General features: G+C 46.8%; 1 pseudogene; it reads left to right on the forward strand.

Annotated features, from left to right (window-relative positions):
- Positions 1–9949: 9949 nt before the first annotated feature.
- On the forward strand, positions 9950–11467 carry LOC115310084 (annotated as a pseudogene).
- Positions 11468–19429: the final 7962 nt, after the last annotated feature.

A 19429-nucleotide genomic window follows, 5' to 3' on the forward strand; every position in this document is an offset into this window, starting at 1 on the left:
CATTGTCGACCAATCAGGAGACCGCGACGTCACAATATTGCAAACGACATTCAAAGCGTGAAATAGAGGCGTTCAATCTCGGCCTCTCTGCTCCATCTCACAAATGTCGGCAGTGAAGACAGAGGTACAGGCGCGTGAACCTAGCTCAGCAAAACGCTTCTCTTTGTACGAGAACTCGTGCATAGGAGCCACTTTCCAAAGCCACGCGCTCGTGCCCATGCCTTTCTCTGCACTGCTGATGTTAGCTTCTTAGAACAGCGTCCTGTGACTGGCAGAAAGAAAACAGTGCAAAGGGTGGGGCGCACGAGCGTCTGGAGACGCGGTGTCCCGCTCGACTCGTGCGCTGGCTTTGGCAGTGCTTTCTTTCACCGTCTCAGCTGAGACGTTGTTTTAGCAAGTTGGCCCTGGTTTGGAGCGCACGTTCGTTTATTCTACACTTGAATATTGGCGTGACGAAAACCTCGCACGCAAAAAGTTTTCAGTCACTGAGAGTTACACCTTTTAACTCTAGCGACGCTAAAACGGCTTGAATTAGTCGTGTCACAAATTTAGAGCTCACGACCACCGCTAGGGGCTGTTTCGCGGCCTGTGGTTGGCCCCAAGATGCTCGCCTATTCAAACCAATGTATGGCCAAACGCTCTCGATAAACGGCTCTGACAAATCCTCTTTCGCAGTGCCCCCTGAGCAACGCAGCAGACCCATGGACACTTGGCGAAAAAGTCGGCGAGAAATCCGGCGGCCGTGATTGGCCGACGCCACACTTGACCTTGGTGCCAGTCAATCACAAACGCCGGATTTCTCGCCGACTTTTTCGCCAGGGGTTCATATTAGGGTCACTCGTAGCAATACCAGCTAGAAGACAAGGCCTGCGCTTGACGTTTAGTTAGTATATCGCCGATCCGCCCCAAGCGGCAAACAGCCCGAAGCTTGACGAGATTACGGGCCACGTGACAACTACGTCGCATTCACTGGCGGCCACAGCTGTGTGCGCGACTGCTGAGCGCGAGCTGATAGCGAGCCTCCACAGTTCATTTGCAACTTGCACGCGACACCATTGAGAGTGGCGGTCCTAGCAGCCTCTTAATGTGAGCTCGTTCTGAGAATGCGCTCTACACCTTATCAACTTGTGGGACAGGCGACTGGAGGCCCTTATGCGCTACAGAACCAGGAGGTCCCTCCAGAATAAGATCCGCCTGAATCACGCCACGGCGGAGGCCAAGAAATACACAATCGAGCTCTGCCGTACCAACTGGAGGAAACTGTGCGACTCCATTAAGGAGCGGATAGGCTACCTTGCGCTTTGGTGGGCTTATAAAGGGCTCGCCGGGAAAACAAAAACCTGCAACACCGGAAGCAACTTGGCCCTCCGCCTCGACATTGCCGAAGAAAAACTCGCGGCAGTGGCGGGAGATTATTTCTTCCCGCAGCAACCCAAGCCACCCCCAACAGATGTCTACTTCCAGCGGCCCATACAAAATGAACACCCGGCGGACGCTTTCTTCACGCTCGCCGAGCTCCAGGACGCTCTCGCGACAGCGCAAGCCAAGTCGGCACCTGGACCGGACCTCGTTACTATCTCCGCGCTCCGGAACCTTCCGTCGGACGCCATCAAGGAGCTTCTTGACATCTTCAACACCATCTGGGAGGAGGGTGAGCTACCTCCCGAATGGAAGAGATCTACAGTGATCCCTATTCCCCAGCCTGGCAAGGCTCCCAACATGGTGGCCAACCTTCGCACAATCTCCTTGACGTCAAACCTGTGCAAAGTTCTAGAGCGCATGGTCAATGCTCGTTTGCCCTGGATCCTCCAGTCGACTGAGGCCTTTCATCCCATGCAAACGGGCTTCCGTTCTGACCTCTCGACACAGGACAGCCTACTCATGCTTTACCATGACCTCTAAGAGCGCCAAATCTTCAAAGGCCAGCCACGCACGCTTGTGGCCATTTGACTTTCGCAAAACATTCGATTCCATACCACACAGCACCGTTGTAAATGCAGCAAAGAGGCGAGGTATTCAGGGCCGCCTCCTAAACTTTATCAAAACATTTCTCCAAGACCGAACGCTTCAGGTGTCCATCGGTCAAACCAAAAGCCAGTGGAGAACTAACAACATTGGAGTTCCCGAGGGGGCGGTCCTGTCGCCGCTTCTTTTTAACTTCGCTATGGTGGGCCTGGCTCTCGCCCCCGAAGCCGTCCCGCAAGTTCGCTTTAGGATCCATGCGGACGACGTCAACATATGGATGACGGCAGGTGGGGCGGAAAGCCAACAACTCTATATGCAGAAAGAGCTGAACATCGTCACTACCTTCGCCCTTCAATCAGGCCTCGAATTATCAAAGGAGAAGACCACTTATATGGTCCTTCCCGGCCGACGCCGGAGCGCCCGTACAGACATTTAACTGCAGGTGGATGGAGTCCCTATTACCCAGACCGACTCTATAAAAATTCTAGAAGTCACATTCGACCGCAAAGGCGGCGATATCACATGGCTCCGGCAGGTGAAGTCGCACTGGAAAGAAGGCCTAAACTTACTCAAGGCCATCTCAAACAAGGCATGGGGTGCACAGGACGACCTCCTTCGACGCCTCGTCCGTACCATCCTGATCTCTAAGGTGGTGTACGGACTTAATTATCTTCGTCTCACAAAGAAACAAGAAGCTGCACTCACCACCATGTTACGAGCGGCCATGCGGGTTGTCACTGGACTTCCCCGTTTCACGCAGGTAGAGCAACTCGAGAGCATCGCCCAAATGAATACTATCCGTGATATCGCCGATGAGATGCGGGTGAGCCAAGCTCAACGGCTGTCTCGCACTCCTCACGGTCGAATCATACTCACGTCGAGTGGTCGCGCCCACCTCATCAACGGCCCGCTCATGCCGACACCATCTCCACCTTGGAACGCGGAGGCAGTCACCCCTGTCAAACCCCTTCCAAGTCACGAAGGACCTGATCGCCCCGAGAGACGAGCCACGCAAGCGGCCATTCATAACAAGGAAATCAGCCAGCTTCTCAAACACGTAGAAGTCTTCTACAAGGATGCAGCGAGGGACGATAGCGGCCGAGCTGCAATTGCGTGGCACTCACCTACTCGAAACGAGACGAGCAACCAGCTTACCTCACGTACACGAAGCACCTGCATGGCAGAACTTCTGGCTATTCTGTTCGCAGTGGAAACGGCCACGACCATGCCACGCCAAGAAATCAGTGAAACCCGCATATACACAGACTCCCAAGAGGCAGTGCGCGCACTTGGGCACTCGAGCACGTGCAACGTTACGGTTGCGCACATCCGGGAACTGGTTCGCCTCGCCGGGGCTAAACAGACGATCACCATCGCGTAGATTCCTGGCCACGCCAACATTCCGGGGAACGAGTTGGCGGACAGGGCCGCAAGGGCACTGCTACAAGCAAGTATTCAGCGCCCGTTCAACGAGATTTTTCAACCAAAGAAGTCTTCGACCTCTATGTGATCAAAAAAGAAGAAAGAAATGCCCGGAAGGCGCGACTTGCTGCGCTCCTACCTGCTAACCCCCATCCGATCCCTCGAGGGCTTCCAAGATGGGAACGAGTGGCCCTGCACAGACTGCAAACTCGCATTATGCTAACTCCCGTTTGGCTTGCCAAATTCCACAGGCCAACAGACCAGGAGGACACGGTACCGGACCCAGGACGTCCCCACTGCGGTGTCCCCGCGACTTGTGACCACCTTGTATGGTTCTGTCCAGAGACGTCAAACGAACGGGCGGCGGCGATCAACAACCTGCCACCTTTCCTTCGACCGAAGACCCTATGGGAATAGACCCACCCGAGGTCCCCAGAACCCGCAGATAGAACAGCCGTCTTTTCATCCATCATCTCCTACCTCCGGTCCTCCGGGATCGGACGGTACATCTGCTCCATTGTCATTCCCTAGCTCCTTTTTCCCCTTCCCCCACGTCACATGAGGCCCACAAGCCAGAGGCGTGGTCTTTCAAATAAACGTTTCAATCAATCAATCAATGCGCTCTATACTCCGTTCACCCTTAGACTGCAGCCAATGTTACAGGCGCGAGCTGCGCTCCTGGCTTTGAGACGTGAATTTCTAGCGTGAGCGCTTGTTCTGCGGAAGAACGCTTCAGAGCAGCGACCTCGAGCTCTCGTGCTTGTGGCATTGGCAGCATCCTCTGCTTAAGATTGAACGAAGTATAAACAGCGCCCTCAAAAATTGCGTCCAGTGCCAGGGTCCGCGTCCACCGAAAGGCTTTGCAGCCCTTTGCACAGCAGTAAGGCATTTTCGCTCCCGCATTGGACGCTTCACGTGAACGTCTAACTTCATCGTATGCTATAGCAACAGACACTCGGCGTGAGCATCTGTTTCATTATCTGCTACACAAACCACTGCAACAGGCGATGTAGCAGACAATGGTGCTCATTCGGGTTAGCTAGGGGGCGCTGAGGGGATCTACTAGTGATGACGTTTCGAGGAGGAAACGCGCAGGCCTTGTGTTTTAGGTGGTATTGCTCATAGCCTCCTCTATACTCAGAAAGCCTGGCATTTCGATGACGGAGCCATAGAGTGCCCGGTCGCAGATTCGGAGCGCGAGGATCTGGTAGCACAGAGCGTTTCTCGGGGACCCTGTAGTCAGCGCATAGCTTTTGCAGCGGCGAGGACCTGAAACATAATAAGAATAATACTAGTAATAATAATAATAATAATAATAATAATAATAATAATAATAATAATAATAATAATAATAATAATAAATTTATTCCAGCGTTTGATTTTTTTCATTATGTTAGACTCGGGTCTGTCGAAGCCAGGGTGGGCTTATGTGACACTTTCCCAGCAATGATGTTAGCCAATGTGAGTGGTAGACGGGCGTTCTTGGTATTGCTAATAGCAGTCAGTTTAGAAGTTCAAAAATAGTTCACAAATGGCAGTCAGTATAGATATTTGAAATAGTTCACAAATGGCAAAATAAGAAGCACAGAGATGATTGCTATAACTACACTATACTACCCTTCGTGACAAAGTAATATTTAAGCACATAGATAAGTCAATGTACACTTTCAACAAGTAATAAAAAAAGTAAATGTTTGCAAAAAAAAAAAAACGGATATGCGTATACAGGCATATATCACACAAAGATGCACAGAGGTATATATATATACCCAAACTTAGGTCTACAGATACGTACACGGATACACAAATATACAGTACTTACAGCATACACACGGATAAAGACACAAACAAATGCCTATGCAGATTCAGCACCAACTGAAGAAAGGTCCAAAAAGTTCGAAATGTTATTCGCAAAAACAAAAATGCATATATGGTTTCTAGCACATTTTTTTCAGGTGCTTTTTTAAAGATCGTAGAGAATCGAGTTGATTAAAAACGTCTGGTAATTTGTTGAAGATGTCAGGCACGTAAAATGAACGTATACTCTTTCCGTAGTTGGTGTATATTCGAGGAATTATAAAGCGTTCACTATTTCTTATAGAGTGCTGAACAAAATGAGGCGTTTTAAACGGGCTATTCTAATAATGCTTAGGATAACACATCGTTGAAAAAGACGCAGGAAACGCGGTAGGCCCACTGATGCGAATACGTCACCATGCTGTATTAATTTGGGATCATAGGCAACGTTTTTGGCGATGCTCTTAAGTATGAAATCTATTTTTGTTCCCCAAAGAGCTGAACAGTTGGCGAAGATTGTACTTCCGTATCGCAGAGCTCCATATACGCGGTAGCATTAACGATCCTTTTTCTGACGGAGATTGGGAGGAAGGTTTTGATGAGATATAATAAACATGATACATTTCGTAGTCTCTTAGCCAAATAATCCAAGTGTGTATTCCATGTTAAATCGCTATCGAAATAAATGCCCAAGTATTTTACTGTATTTACGTATGGTATAGGCGTACAGCTGCAAGATACACAAGACGATGAATGTAATATAAAAGGTATGTCTATGCATGTCCGCTTGAGTGGGTTACGAAAACAGACATGTTTTTTTGTTTTTTGCACATTCACAGATATTCGATTTGCTTCAAACCAGTTCATGACTCTTGTAGAATTTATTTGTAGCATGTTGATCGCACAGCGCAGGCTCATGTCAGTAGATAGCAACAATGTGTCATCTGCATATTGATAAACTGTACATCCTGATGTTGATCGGGCCAGATCGTTCACGTAAATATTAAACAGCAAGGGGGACAGCACCGAGCTGTGTGGTACTCCCTTCTGTAGGCATACTTTGGCGCTTGTTTTGTTGCAAACTAATACTTGCTGCGATCTGTCAGTCAGAAAGTTTTGAAGCAACGAAAAAAATTAACCCCGAAATCCGTAATTGCAAAGTTTCTCCAGCAGTATCTGGTGATTGATAGAATCAAACGCTTTCGACACATCAAGAAAGAGTGCGCACGTAAACTGATTATTGTCGAATGAGGTGTGTAAAGTATCAGACATATCCTCAAGTGCCGAGATGGTGCTGCGGCCTGCGATAAAGCCGTATTGGTTAGGTGATAGAATATTGCATTTGTCAAGGAAGGCGCTCATTGTTTTAAAAATATGTTTTTCGAGAACCTATGCCAAACAAGGAAGAATAGATATGGGACGATAGTTTTTTGCAATGTCACGTGCACCATTTTTATAAAAAGGTCTGACAATTGCGCTTTTGAAATTTTTGGGGAAAACCCCGGTGCCTATAATTCCGTTTAGTATGTGGAGGAGAACACGTTTTAAGACATTAAAATTGCGAAGCAAGTCGCTAAGTTTAATATTATCTATACCAGGGGACTTATGAGGCCTAAAGCTAAACAACAACGTATGAAGATCTTGTTCAGTCATGTTTGGGAGAAAGACAGAATTTGGGCAGGGTTTTTCCAGATTTACTGCCGAAACATTTACATCGTCAGATATGCCGGAGACTGAAGCAAAAAGACTTTTGAAATTATCCGCCACAGAAAGCATATTGGAACTAAAGTTTTTTTCAATAACTTCATCGATAGAGTTCCGCGTATTGCCGCCTTTTACTTCATTCACAAGAGACCAGGTTTTTGCAATATTAGAACGTGCGTCGAAGAACTTACGTTGGTAGTGTTTCCGTTTCGCATAGCGTATGCGGTTACTCGATTTCTCTGGCTTGCGTATTGTAATTTTATATCTTGAGAATTTGGCGACCGGCGATAACGCGCCCATAAGATATCTTTAATTTCCGATATAATATCTGCTGTCAACCAGAGATGTTGCGGTCTTCGTTTTTCTGTCTTAATGACTTTTATACTCTTCTCCGTAAAATGCGCAAATGCATCAACTAACTTTCTGTAGGCAGTGTGACAGTTCGTGATGGTTACTAACTGTTCCCAATCATATGAGGATATTAACTTGTCGAAAACGTGACTGTCGATATTAGCAATCTGGTTTGAAGGCTTCTTGTTTTCTCCCGATACAATACCACAGTCTATTTGGCATGCCACAAAATAGTGATCAGCTAGCTTTTGTGAGATGACCGCGGATTTCACAGACGCCCCTGAACTCCTGATGTCAGTATGATCGAGGCAAGAAAAAACAAGTTTTCCGCGTGTGAACTCTTCTCTCGGAGGTACGTTAATAATAGGAGAAATACTATGGTTAGAAAGAAGCATAAGCTAGTCACATACGTTCGATCTCGTGGATTTTAGTACTATGTCAATATTGAAATCGCACACAAGGCAAATGATCTCACTCTGGCCGATGTTAGCGATGTTTGCGTCAAGCTCATTTATAGAAATGATTTAACATTGCTTGATGGAGGTCTATAAAACGCCAGAACCAATGTTGAAATTTGGTTATCGCACATTTTTATGGATAAGTACTCAGCGTGATTGAACGAGAACTTCAACTCAGCACAAGACCACCTCTCTTGAACGTAGATGGCTATGCTACCTCCGCGAGACGAGTCACGTGTACTAAAAAAGGACCGATATCCACACAAAGAATATAGTTCCTTGTATGTATCATGTATGTTTATCTCAGTTAGAACAAAAACATCTACGATGTGTTTAATGTTACGAATAACAACTTGGAACTCGTCCCAGTATTTCTTGATGCTCCTAATATTTACATGTGTTATCGTTACTGCTCTATTTACGAGTGGAAAAAAACTGCTTAGCGAAGAAAGATCAGTAAATTGTCGAGAATCGTTCATATAGGAACAGCAAGAAGGTTAGCGATTAAACAATTTTCTCAAGGTCTCCAGCCTTAAGGCCGGTTCACACATACAGCGAAGCGCTAAGTTAGCGCTACGTGAGCGCTCGAAGGAGCGCTCATGTGGCGCTCCCTAGCGCGTGATGTAGCGCTCGGTTAGCGCTTCAAAAGCGATTTGTTAGCGCACTGTTAGCGCTACAGAAGCGCTTTGTTAGCGCTCTGTTAGCGCTACAGACGCGCTTTGTTAGCGCTCTCACTCTCCTTGTGCCTATGCCGTGCTTGCTGCTGCGGAACAGCGCGTGCACAGCGATTCCTTTGTTGTTGTTGTTCCTTCGGCATTGAAAGAAGAGGAAGTAAAACAGCCGCTCTCCAAGCTTTGTTGCTGTTGTTCCTTCGGCATTGAAAGAAGAGGAAGTAAAACAGCCGCTCTCCAAGCAAAGGGTCGGGCAGGCGACCCAGAGTCATGGACTTTGAGCGACTAATTGATTGGGTACGACCTCGTCGCTTTCTATTCGATATGCGTGACCCTGGTTTCAAAGACACGCAGTTAAAATAACCCCCTTCGAAAGAGCTCTGTGTCTCGGTCCCTCAGCCTGGGAACAAGGTTCGCCGGATACCCGCCGGCATCTCGGCGCCGAAAGATGTCGCGCACCCTCCAGGCACTTCTGGGCGTTAAGTTGAAACTTCAGCTTAGGCAAAGATATAGTTTGTCCACGGAAGCCTTGAGACTGAAGTTTCGTAAAACAAGGCGTCAGCAGGGGGAGTCGTACTCCGAGTTCGCATACAAAGCCATGAGCTTTCTGGAGGAATGGCTCAAAAGCGCGAGCGCGTATGACGATAAACAGAGTGTTATTCAGCTGATTGCACTTGAACAGTTCTACGGAACTCTTTCGGAACCGATGCGCCTGTGGATTCAGGATAAGCCAGATGTAACTACTTTGCAAATGGCAGCTAATCTAGCTGATGAGCACTGCTCCCGTAGCCTGGATAGTTCGGAGGAACTGCAAAAAAAGAAACCTTCGGGACCGTTCAGAAAGTTTCAAAAGGGCTCAAAGGAAACAAGCTCGGCGAACGCGTCCGAGAAGGCAGAGCAGCCCCAAACGGCCAAGAAAGAGGAAGTCAAACGCTTAAAGTTCGAATAAAAGAGGCCGTTAATTTGCTATAAGTGCCAACAGCCAGGACACATCGCCGCGGGCTGCCGGCGAGCAAGGGGGCTATGTTGCGCTTTTTGCACTCCCAGGAGACTAGGGAGAGGGAAGTGACGTCAACGATACAGCAAACGCAGATTGGGTGTTGATTTCGTTTTCTTCTGTCAACATCCAATCTGCATTTGCTCTAGTCGTTGACGTCACTTCCCTCTTCCAAGTCTCCTGGGAGTGCAAAAAGCGCAACATAGCATCCCAAGTGTGTCTGTTAATCTCCTAACAGAAGAGAGCGACTTGCTTCAGCCTTACACATACCACATGACTGTGAACGGAGTCAGCTGCGCGAGCTTGCCAGCTTGCGCCGGCTGCCTGCTGCCGTGGCCGCTTCTGTGCAGCGCGAGGTCCTGTTCTGTTCTTTACGGTCGCCAGTGCGATGCAACCGTGAAGGTCTTCTTACCGGCGACATTCCAGGCGATAAACTGTTTAACTTTACAGCCATGCTAGCCAAGCTCGTCGACATCGTCCCGTTTCTGTATTGTAACATGTCCTCATCGAAACTTCTTTCGAAGGGGACGGTGCTCCTTCGGCTCCGGTGAGGAAAATTCCCTCTTCGAATTACGCTGCGGTTCGGCGCCGGCGAAGTCAGCCGAACGTCGTTCGTCGCAACCACTCGCTGCCATTTTGTTGTGTCCGCGATATTTGATACTCGACTGCTACATCGAGCCACCACGACAACCATGTCGAAAGCAGCGGTCAAGCCACCGACGGACATGCATAAGTGGATGTCCACCGGGTCGCTGTTTTTGCCGTACGGAACTTCCGAAGATTATGCGCAAGCCGACGAGGACGGTCCTACGAACCACACCTGCACCATGGCCAACGCAGACTCCCTGGAATTCTACACATTCAAGGACAAGCACGAGATGCCAACGAACCAAGCGGGTCTGTTCTCCTTCATCTCGCTGGTGTGGCTGTCAAAGCTCATGTGGAGGGCCTACCACCAGGGGATCCCCCAGGAGGACCTCTGGCAGATGGCCCCCAATGACTCGGCCGAGCTCAACGTCAAGAGGCTGGAGAGACTTTGGAAGGACGAACAGCTACTGCAAGGGGAGAAGGCGTCAGTTCTGGATGGCAGCAGCGAGGTTCTGCAAAACACGTGCCATTGTCGCGGGAGTCCTCATCTGCATCGGCATGACATTCCAGTTCCTTGGCACTGCTGTGCTGCTCCGGGAGATCCTGTCGTTCCTCGAGGATAGCGAGTCTAGCACCAGCACTGGGGTGCTCCTGGCCTGCTGCCTGATTGGCACCAGTGTTGCGGAATGGGCACCCCCATTCCATTCCAATTCCATTCCAGGGAATTAGAGTTTTCAATAATTCAATTCCTTTCAATTCCTAGGAATGGAGACACTGGGCCCATTCCGACTCCTGGAATGGCTAAATCGTTCCATTCCATACCTTTAATTCCTAAACGAAAAAATTGGCACTTGACAGCTACATTGTGTTCGCCGGCATAAGCAGCATAAAGCTGACATTATCAAATGCAGAGACAATTGCAAAAAAAAAAAGCTAAATTCCTTAAAACAGCACTGATTTTACTAAGCGGACCGCTGGTGGTGCAAAGTGTTTGTTTACATTGTACTGCAAACATCAAGAAAGCCCCTTGATATGTTGATGCTTGTTTAAGACATCGGTCTCGCGACCACGTGACTCACAACAAACAGCAAAACTTGAATCCACTCATTTTCTTTTCTTAGTTTTTTTTGCATTTGACTTTTAGGACATACGCGGCCAGCGTGTTTGTTTGACAAGATCATAAAAATATCCAGTTCGTGCGTGGTGCAGGAATAAGCTATATTACTGTATTCTTCAAATACAGCAACACGGCTAGTACGCTGCTGAAAGCGACTCCATGCACATCGGCAAGAACACATCCTCTGACAAAATGCAACCTGCGCGGCGCAGCACGAGGGACCGTATAGACCATGTCTCGAAACCTGTATTAAAACGCATAAGTTTACGCTTGCTTTACGAATCTCAATATTTCTTATCATATTCAATTCAATCTTTGGCTGGTTCGCCTGCCCTTTTCCACCTTTCGCATACTCATTCTCGCGTTTCCTCTTCAGATGGCGAACGGGTACCTATGAACAAGGTTCACCAGGTACCCGTCGGCATCTCAATGGCGAAAGGTTTCGCGCACCCAGAAGGCTCTTCTGGGCGTTAAGCCGTCCACACACATATGCACTAATCGCGTATATAAGAACATTTGTCACATTTCTATTTCAGCATCCCACATGTCCGCCATGGTGCTGCTGATGCACACCCAACCACAGGAATTGGAACCGCAGTGCAGGCGCTAATCCGCAGCACCGCGGTACAAGAAGCACTACTGAAGCGCTAACACGGCGGTACTGAAGCGCTAACAAGGCGCTACTGGAGCGCTAACAAGGCGCTACAGAAGCGCTAATCGCGCGCTATGTTAGAACTAAGTCACGCGCCAGGAAGCGCCATATGAGCGCTCCTTGGAGCGCTCACGTAGCGCTTACTTAGCGCTTCGCTGTATGTGTGAACAGGCCTTTAGAGACACGCACGGGAATAGAACCTTCAGCTTTTTTGGGGAATATTGTACCATTTTTAACCCACACAAAAGTATATTTTTTTTCTTTGCCCTTTGATCTCGCGTGCCAGAAAAGCTCTTTGTTTGCCTTAGTGAGGCTTTCATTAAAATATATATTTTTGCGGGTATTCTGCATTAAAAAGCGAGCGGAGTTTTTTACGGGCACTCATCCATTTTTGTCTGATATCAGTAGAGGCGAATTGAACTAGGATAGGTGGGGTTGAGTCAGGCTTGGCCCGGAGGCGGCGGACATCAAGTATCTCGCTAGCGTGACAATTCTGCCAGTCTAGTTTGACTGAGAGGCCTTTCAAAATGGCACCCCAATCCTCGCTCGGAGCACAGGGAATTCCAGAAATTTCTATATTAGATTGGCGATTACCCTGTTCTTTTTCATTTATGTCGGACTGCAGTCGCTGTATCACCAATGCTTGCTCAGATACTGTCGACTGCAGAGAGCTAACTTCAGACCTCAGTAACTTAACTTCACTTTCATTGGAACTGACATTTGCAAGAATTGTGTCGTATTGTTGGGATAAGAACGTTATTGAAGTCTGAACAGCTCCTACAGTCTCTTTTAGGGCCTCAACTGTAGGTCTCATTGATAATAGGACTTCAACGTTTGATGGTAGATCACTCAATAAGCCTGTCAACACTGTCTTTCAGATTATGCAGAAGATCAAGCTTCTTGTTGACGGCAGCAAGTTTAACCGATATCGTGTTGTCATCATCCTGAGATATCGACTCTGACTCGGTATCAATGAAACTCGAGTGAGTTTTAGATTTCCTGCATGGGCCACATACCCAAATTTTGCGTTTTGCTTTTCCCATCGTCTTAAATGTATTCTCCGCAATGTGAGAGCATCGTTGGCCAAGATGGTACTGGCTGAGGCACTCGGAGCATTTCATGACTCTCCCATCGGTAGGAAGGGGATCAAGACAGGAACAGCAACTAAGAGACATTTTAACTATAAAAGACGACTCAAATTAAGATATAAAAATTGAACGCCACATTCTGCAGTTCGCGGTCAACTTAGACTATAGTACACAAACGTATCAGACGCTCACCTGCCGCAAAACAGTGTGTGTGCCGAGGGTGAATGGGAAATATGAACCGCTGACTGAAGCACAACAGTTCAAGGAAGCTGTCTATGAAGCACAAAATCCAGGGTGCGGGATGCCACTGCTCCAGTATGCGGTGTCTGCCACCATCAAGTCAGTATGTCTTGATTACAGCTCTTCGCGGCGATGCCGGCAGGTGTAAAACCAGCACAGTCTTCTTGCCCTGCCAGTACAGGACGACAACGTTGAACCCACAGCGAGTGAGGGTGACCGCTCATATGCTAAGTTGCCGAGTTGAAGCACCGATGACATGGATATGCTGTGGAGTGATTTCTGCCACCATCAAGCCTGTATGTCTTGATTACAGCTATTTACGGCGGTGCCGACGGTTGTAAGACCAGCACAGCCTTCTTGCCCTGCCTGAACAGGACGACAACGCTGAATCCACAGTGAGTGAGGATGATCGCTCATAGGCTAAGATGCCGAGTTGAAGCAGCGAGGACATGGATATGATGTGGAGTAGGACCAATGTACAGCACCGCAGCCATCTTGAGCGATGAAGCAGAAGGCCGAAGTCAAAGCGACGATTTGGCTAGAATCCACAGTAGTTGAAGACTTCTTCACGTTGGATCCTAACCCGCAACCGCAACCGCAGTAATCATAATAATAATAATAATAATAATAATAATAATAATAATAATAATAATAATAATAATAATAATAATAATAATAATAATAATAATAATGCCTTTATTTTTTTCATCACATGATGAAGGGTAGGCCGGAGAAAAAAGCTGTGAAAACAGCTTGACGGATCCCCGACCTCCTACAGTGGCAGAAACATAACAACTCAAACAAACAAACAAAAGCAAAAAAATAACTGTTACACAAACAACCCTGGCAGGACAGATTGTCACAAAAACCGTTACACTGTGCGGTTATTGCACATAGTAATTTCGAAGCTCATTCTTGCAGAGCGAGTCCAGTTGAAAGTCACGACTAATAAAGTTAATTGTTAAGTAAATGTGGTAAAGTATATTTTAACATTTACAGGCCATGTTAGTTCTATGAGGTACCATACTCCAATACTCAGCGTGCCGTGTAGGATAGGTTACAACGTTCCTAGTTAACATTGCGAGAGTCGTCAAGAATTGTGAGTTTCGTTTTTGATCTCTTTTAAAACCAGCGTTCAACCTGTAACTGTACAAGTTATGTATGGTTATGACAGCGTATTTTTTGAAGAAACCAGCAGTATGAAAGTCATGTGGGGCGTTGCAGATAATTCTAACCATTTCCTTTTGAAGCAGGAATATCTTTTTTTAAGTTTCCAGCTGTGGACGTGCCCCAGATAAGGTGGCAATAACTGAGGTAGGAGTAAAAAAGAGAGTTGTAAATAATCAGTTTGGCGGAAGTTGGTAAGATAGAGCGGTTGCGGTTGGCTAATCCGACAACGCAAGATAATTTAGATATTACATATTGTACATGGTTATCCCATGACGTGCTCTGAGAAAAGATGACTCCAAGTGTCTTAAAGCTGCCAACGATTTCAATGGGCGTTGCGTTTAAGATGGGGCTATTAGGCATGATAGAGCTTTATTTTCCGGACGAAAAAGAATGGCTTTCGTTTTATTTGTGTTTATTCGCAATGAATTTGCCTGTGCCCATGACTAGTTTTGATAACGTTATATTTGCATGGGCTATCAGTAAATTTGGCTCGTCAGCGGAAAAAAAATATGCTACTATCGTCCGCATAATTTACTAGTTTAACCGTTTGATCTATGTTCCTTATATCGCTTACATATATATTAAATAGAACGGGACCTACTATGCTTCCTTGAGGGACACCTGACGAGATAGTTCTAGTTGCAGATGAATAGAAGTTTAGGTATACGTACTGTTGTCGATGTTTAAGGTAAGAGTTCAGAAGCATTAACGGGCCGCCTGGAAAACCATAATGTTCGAGTTTTTGTAAGAGTATTTTATGATTTAGGCTATCAAAATCTTTAGTTAAATTGACGAAAACACCAAGTACTATATACTTCCTATTTTCGAGTTGCTCTAGAATATATTCTTTTTCTGCTGGGAGGGCTGCTTCAGATGAAAGATTTTTTTCTAAAGCCAAATTGAGCTGAGTTTAATAAACCACACCTGTCAGAAAATTGGCTAAACCTGTGATGTAGCACTTTCTCAAGAACCTTTGAAAAGACTGGAAGTATCAAAATAGGGTGGTAGTTTCCTACGTCATCTTTCGCACCCTTCTTATGCAGCACTAGCACTTTGGCCAATTGCATCCCTTTTGGAAAAACACTCGTAGCAATAGCAACATTAAAAATATGCCTTAGCAAGGGAGCGATAAGATGTATAACATACTTCACCGGGCGAATCTGAATATTGTCCGCGTCAGTTGAACGACTATTTTTTAATAGCATTGTTATAGAGATTACTTCCATCGGAACAACTGGGTCTAAAAATATAGTTAGCATTGCTTTGACCAATGTGTCTGTATGCATTAGGATTCGTTGGAGTGTTGCCAAATTTATTAAAGAATTCATTAAACACATCTGCCAAGAGGCCTCCCGTTAACCTTTCTCCATTTAGAGTCAACTCGTCAACAGAACCTGATGAGCGATTACGATGTAGCAACATGTTTAAGTTTTTCCACATGATATCCGAACGCCCCTCAGACGACTTAAACAATGCATTGTAATAGCGCGTCCTCGCACGACGCAATTATTTTGTCAAATTGTTGCGGACGCTTTAAATATCCGGTGCTTTTGCGGCTCTCTTGTTCTTAAAAACCGCTTATATAATAAATCCTTGTGGTTAATTTGACATAAAAGATCTTTTGTTACCCACGGTTTTCGCACATTTTTTGATGCCTTAAAAAGTTTAGATGGGAAGTGAGAATTATATATATGTTTGAATTAATTCATGAACGCGTCATAAGCATCCTCAGCCTCATTTTTAAGGTACACCGCACTGCAATCGACATTCGAAATGCACTGACAAAAAGCATCTAGCTTGTCTAAGGTTATAGGTTGAAAATATACCTCGCAATTTTTTTTAGCATTTTTTGGTAAAGTTAGAAGAGGAGGAAGGAACGCCAACCAAAAATAAAAAGGAGCCCAACGTTTCGAAACCTGCTTGGTTTCTTCTTCAGGGGCGACTGTGTGCGCGAGGAGCAAGTGGTCTTCTTTTACGGCGGTGGATGTGATGTTTTCGCGATCGTAATGTGGCTGAACCCGCTGACGTAGGCGGATGGTAAAGTGCCAAGCGACCGATTGATGTTTTGCGGTGTGGTTCGGATATGCCATGACTCGACGAAGAGCCTCTGCCGGGAATTGGTCTCAATGTCGAGGATGCGTGTGTTGTCGAAGTCAATGCGGTGGTCATTCGAGTCACTGTGTTCCGCAACCGCGCTGCGCTCATGATCGAACTTTCGCACGTCGGTTTTGTGCTGGCAGAGTCTTTCTTTAAAGTTTTTGGTTTCGCCGATGTATGTGGCAGGGCAATCCGCACAAGGAATCTGGTAAATAACGCCTTGCGCTCTTTCCTTGGGGGGAAAGAGCGCAAGGCGTTATTACCATTGTTCTTACCCAACCATATAACTGTTCTTACCCAACCAGGCAGATTTCTGCCAAATGTTTACTTTCAAGTTTTTGGTAAAGTTGTTTCTACACACAAAAATATAGAAAGATGGTCGCTCAAATCACAGCTTATTACACCAGATTTGAGTTGTTTATCAAAATTAGTTATAAACAGATCGATAAGGGTCTCAGATTCTGATCGTACCCGAGTTGGAGCAGATACAGTGTTCACGCAGCAGTTTTCATTCATAATAGTGATCATATCCCTTTTCGTTGCACTGTCAACAAGCATGTTTATATTAAAATCACCGCCGCAGATAATATTGTAATTGGACTCGCTAACAAAACTAAGAAAAGTATGAAAAAACTCAAAAAATGTCGTGACGTTGCCGTCGGGTGGTCGACAACAAACAGCAAACACATTCTGGTTATTACGCAAGCATAGTATCTCATAATCTTTGGTGACAACACTGTAGTCGCTAAGTATTTCACAGCACATATTCTTTTTAGTCAGAAGGGCAATTCCCCCTCCACGCCTGGAGGTACGGTTTAAAAAGATTGTGTTATAGGCTGGTAAGCAAAGTACGCTATCTTCGTCCGAATACCAAGTCTCGGTAAGCATGATTATATTGAACACAAAACCGAACTGGTCCAATAGTAGCTCAATATCGGAACTTTTGTTTCTAGCTGATTCAGCATTTAGATGAAAGCATCTCAAGGAGTGGTCATTACCAACGTATCGTTTTATATCATGGGGAGCTAAAAAACACCGTTCGGCCATTGCAGTGTACCAAAACTAACTGTGAACAACATGCGCTCGCTCCCCGTCAGCTTTCCTTACGAGCACGCTACCATTCCTATGCCAGACGTACTACTTGTACTGACTAGAGTTGCTCCATTCTTTTGCTGCCGACAGCAGCTCCCGGTTGCGCTTCGTCATGTTTTTTTTGAATGTACACGTAGGGTTTTATACCCTTCAGCTTTTCCCTCTGTTCTAGCCAAAGCTCCCTGTTGCTCTGTCTCGCTAAACGGACAATAATACCCGGAATCTTATCTGGTCGTGAGAGGAGCCTGTGCATATCCGTTATGTCACTTTCAGCCAGGGGTGGAACTTCCAGTCTGGCAGCGATTTCGTTATATCTGCAGAGTAAGTTTTCTTTTTCAGTTTGGGCGATACCGAGGATCTCGAGATTCAGCTTTCTGCTGTGCCATTCCAGTTCATGAACACCTGAATGAAGTTCCTGCTTTTCCATTTGTTCTATTCGTTTGTCCAGATCTGTTATTTTTTCCTTCTGTCGGGCCACCTGCTTCATAATCCCGTCGTACTGGGACGATATCAGTTGCTGGGATTTTTCGATACTTTCAGCAGTCTCTTTTAACGTCATGAGGGTGTCTAGTTTTGCATTGATTCCAGCAATAATGACTGCTATGCTGTGTTCCTGCGTTTGCATGCTCTTTTGGCTGCCTGACGCACCACCTTTCGTGCAGCCCTGGCATTTCCATAAGTTTATGAGGCTTTCACGCTTTGCTTTAAAGTTTCTGGCAGACACACCAGAGCAGTTACCCAGGTGGTACTGGGACTGACACTCAGTACAGGACATAAAACGACCGTCATCTGGAAGTAGATCGTCACATCGTCCGCAGAGCACATCATCATTGCAAGATATTGACACAGTATGGCAGAGCAGCGGCAGCGGTACAGTTTGAAATTGTAGTCTATGCAGTAAAAAAAAAATGACCAACCTGCGAATAATACAGGTGATAAGTTGGAGCGTGCTTGCTCGAGCTGCCGCTGCTGCCAAGTGTGGTCCCGGTCGCTTGGGCTGCCTTATGTAGGACGATTTCCGTCGTTGATGTCGCAGTTGTCGCTGGCGGCGTGTCCGATGGGACCAAGATGGGTTAGCAAACCCGACGAGAAAAGAAGCGGTAGCCCGAGGAACGGGCGAAGCACGAGCGGACATTCTATCGGAATGCCCACCGGAAGTAGAAGTAGTCGACCCCTTGGCACTCAAGGTTGTCGAACGCCAGGCACGCCGCGAGCGGCTCGGCAGCCCCCTCCGAGAAGACCCGCATCCTCTCACAGCGGATAACTACACTCGTTGGGAGAACGTATGCCTTAGAAGATTACGCACCCATACAGCAATGGGTCCCAAACGCACAGCCATTTTCAAGAAGAGCAAACTAGCAACGGAACAGCAAGAGACAGAACTTCAGGATTCACAAGCAGGACCCTCGACCCAACCCAGGAACGAGAGCCTCTGTGAATACTGCGAGGAGACCGTCTCGGAGACCCACGTCTTCTGGGACTGTCCCCGCACTCAAGAGACGAGACGGAAAGCCCTAGAGGCATTACCACATCAAATGCGACCGAATAGCCTCGAAGAATGGGTCCTGCCCACTGGATCCCCTGAGCATCGCAAGGCAACCCTCGATTCACATCTCACATACATGAAGGAGGCCAAACTCACACAATTCATCTAACAATAAAAAAAAAAAAACATAAACTCATTTGCTCAAAGAAGGTGACTTAAGTAAAGATCGGCGAGCGTAAATCACCTTTTTATAATTATAATAAAGACATTTTCCAACCAACCCGAGGAACGCGAGAAGCACGAATGGGCATTCCATCGCTCGGGACAAGTGTATTTCGGCGTCAGGCAGCAGCGGGGCGCCCGTAACATGCCTCCTGTAGAGTTCGTTGCGCGTTCATCTCCGTAGCGCCGTCTTTCCTGCACGGCATGTTGATCCCGCTCGTCAGGTGACCGAATTCAGCGAATAGCGGCGCCGCGCGTTCGAGGCGCGCGGCCCGCTCAAAAGCAGGGGAACGTACGTCGGGGCGCGTGCAA

Source organism: Ixodes scapularis, unplaced genomic scaffold (genome assembly GCF_016920785.2).
Source record: "Ixodes scapularis isolate PalLabHiFi unplaced genomic scaffold, ASM1692078v2 PGA_scaffold9__187_contigs__length_104089568, whole genome shotgun sequence".
Lineage (NCBI taxonomy): Eukaryota > Metazoa > Arthropoda > Arachnida > Ixodida > Ixodidae > Ixodes > Ixodes scapularis.